The sequence below is a fragment of the Copadichromis virginalis genome, linkage group LG12 (genome assembly GCF_057382275.1).
Source record: "Copadichromis virginalis isolate Kocher_CV1m ecotype Utaka linkage group LG12, C_Virginalis_male_GT1.1, whole genome shotgun sequence".
Taxonomy (NCBI): Eukaryota; Metazoa; Chordata; class Actinopteri; order Cichliformes; family Cichlidae; genus Copadichromis; species Copadichromis virginalis.
Window position 1 is genome coordinate 138,508 of NC_140629.1, and position 2,429 is coordinate 140,936.

Consider the following 2,429-nt stretch of genomic DNA (forward strand, 5'->3'; position numbering starts at 1 on the left):
TTTTTTCAAGTCATTTTTCACAATATTCAAATTTCCAAAGAGGAATTGGAAAATGTTCTTTCCCTGAAAATGTCTTTTACTGAAGCTGCATCTATCCTCTCCATCTCAAGGCCTACTCTGTAAGACTATTATAACAAGTAAGTTATACAGTCGCTTACATTTAATGCTTCATTGAGCTGTATGTTTAAGTGTAGAAGAAAACCAAAGATCAAAGACGACACAGTTCAGTGCCAGTTAGCAAAGATGATTCATTTTGTCCTTTGGATGTATCATATTGCTGGTCTCTGTCAGCCTCTGTGGACCTTCACCACCATCTGCACCACGCACGAGGGCTTGAGCCCATATTCAGATAGAGATGCAGAGTCGTTCACCAATAGCTTCCCAGCGACAGTCAGCCGGACTTCAGCCATAAGATATCCTACACACACAACAGAGGACAGAGATGAACCTCACAAAATATTTAAACATGTCAAAAACTATTATGTCAGGTTCCCTGAACACCACTGAAGATGCACACATTTTAAACACACTCCTGTGTCCAAAACTCCTTAGCAGTGACAACAAAGTTAATATTTCAAAATCATCCTCAGTGCACACCTTTTCCCCCACTGTGGTCAAGATGCTCTTAGCTGTTTGGTTCCTCCTGCTCAGGATTTCTTCAAAGGAAAAAAGGAAACAAAAAGCAGTTTTAAAAGTTTTTTGTTGGTGGTGTTTTTGACTTTCAAGCTCAATCAAAGCAGAAAAAGACTTCAAAACAAATTCAATTGAATGGATGGGTATAATCTTCCATTGAAAGCCAGCAAGAAATAACAGTTTTTTAGAGAGTTTTGGTCATCATACACATAACAGCAATCACTGCGTTTGCAATATAATCTGTGACTATTATGAAAGTAACATACATAACTTGAAAAGCTAAAATCAATCATAACATTAAGCTCACCTTGTTTTTGTGGAGAAGGTGATCAGGCTTTTTCTTCACGTCCTGAGACCAGGTGCACTGGATCATCACCAGCTTGTATCTTCATCCTTTTTCACTCAGTGAAGTCTTTCTCTTTGTTCCCTTTGCAACAGAAAACTACCGTGTGATCACAGGTGAAGTTAGGGATATTTTTCCTGTGCAGTTTTTATAGTGCTTCATTTGGTGAAGCTGTTGATCCACTTTGATCTCAAAGGATCTCGACGGTGGAAAAAAGTAATATTTCTCCTTACCATTAGGCTAAATATAGATATAACAATTTATAATATGTGAGCAGCATCCCCATAAGGGAGGTCTCCCTGTAGTGTCCCGAATGCAGATCCATTGTGATAAGAGAGAATGGATCAGATTTGAATGTCCTCTGTAAAGTGTGCACAGCAGTAAATGGACAGCCGTTTGAATTCTGCTTGCAGTGTTTGAGGGAATGGGAGAGTCCACGGCCTTGGAAAGACTGCTGTGAAAATCACTAAAAACACTACAAACCTGCCCAGATAACCTTTGGTTCATTGGAGGAAGTCCACGGATGTCCTTCTATCCGTCCCTGTCTCACCTCCTGGTTGAGTACAGCAAGTGGAATTGTAAATTTGTTGTTTGTCCTCGATGTAAGGTAAAGTTATGTTTTCTATGCCTGAAGAGCTATACTAAATGTATTTTTTTAAAGCGACTTCTGTGTACCATGCTCCAGCGGTGTAGCTGTATGGCAGAAGAAATAATGACAGAGACACAAAGCTTCCAAGTTTTACTTTTGATGTGGGAGTGCCTTATTTGTAATAATGTACCATGCTGTGTTTTTTAATTCCCTTTTTATAATTCTCTATCTCTCTAATTCTCTCCAAATCAAATATAATTAGTGTTGGGTTCTATTGATGAGAAATTTGCTACTAAATGTGATCTTTACAGCTGCATTATGTCTGAATCATAATGATAATAAACCTGAAAAATGTAATTCATTCATAAATGTGAAATATAGTTAATCATACATTATGTTATTACTCATTCCTTAAGATTTAGTTATTTTATGTTGACCTGTCATTGTCTGCTGCTTCTTTAGCATTAGCTTGATGGCATTAATCACTTGTGCTATTCAGGCATTTTTTCCGTGTTTTTTTTTGTTAGCTTTATGATGACTGCTATTTTTTCTTCTAAATTGTTTAAGGAAATCAATGTCTATTTTATTAAAACCTTGTTATGCTTAATAAACAGTTAGGGTGTAAAGCATGCATGTTACAAGCACGTAGATGCTTTTATTTACAGTTTGTCGTTGGTTTCTTCTGCTTGTGCAGTTTTCCAGCCACCTTCTTCCCGTGCAGCACACAGTCCCAACATGATCAGATGATGCAGAACAGCCGTGTGGGTCAGCATCCCCTGACACCACACCCTGAACCCACCAGCCAAAGCCCTCCCTGCAGCTGAGCCACAAACCACATATTATCTCATTTAGAAAAATGTTTTG

General features: G+C 38.2%; 1 long non-coding RNA gene across 1 annotated transcript; it reads right to left on the reverse strand.

The window, feature by feature from the left end:
• Window positions 1-259: 259 nt before the first annotated feature.
• On the reverse strand, window positions 260-2,067 carry LOC146696135 (uncharacterized). The gene is made up of 4 exons (XR_014923156.1): window positions 1,460-2,067; window positions 941-1,060; window positions 598-656; window positions 260-418 (listed from the first exon to the last, which is right to left on the reverse strand). It is a non-coding gene; the product is annotated as an uncharacterized LOC146696135 (long non-coding RNA).
• Window positions 2,068-2,429: the final 362 nt, after the last annotated feature.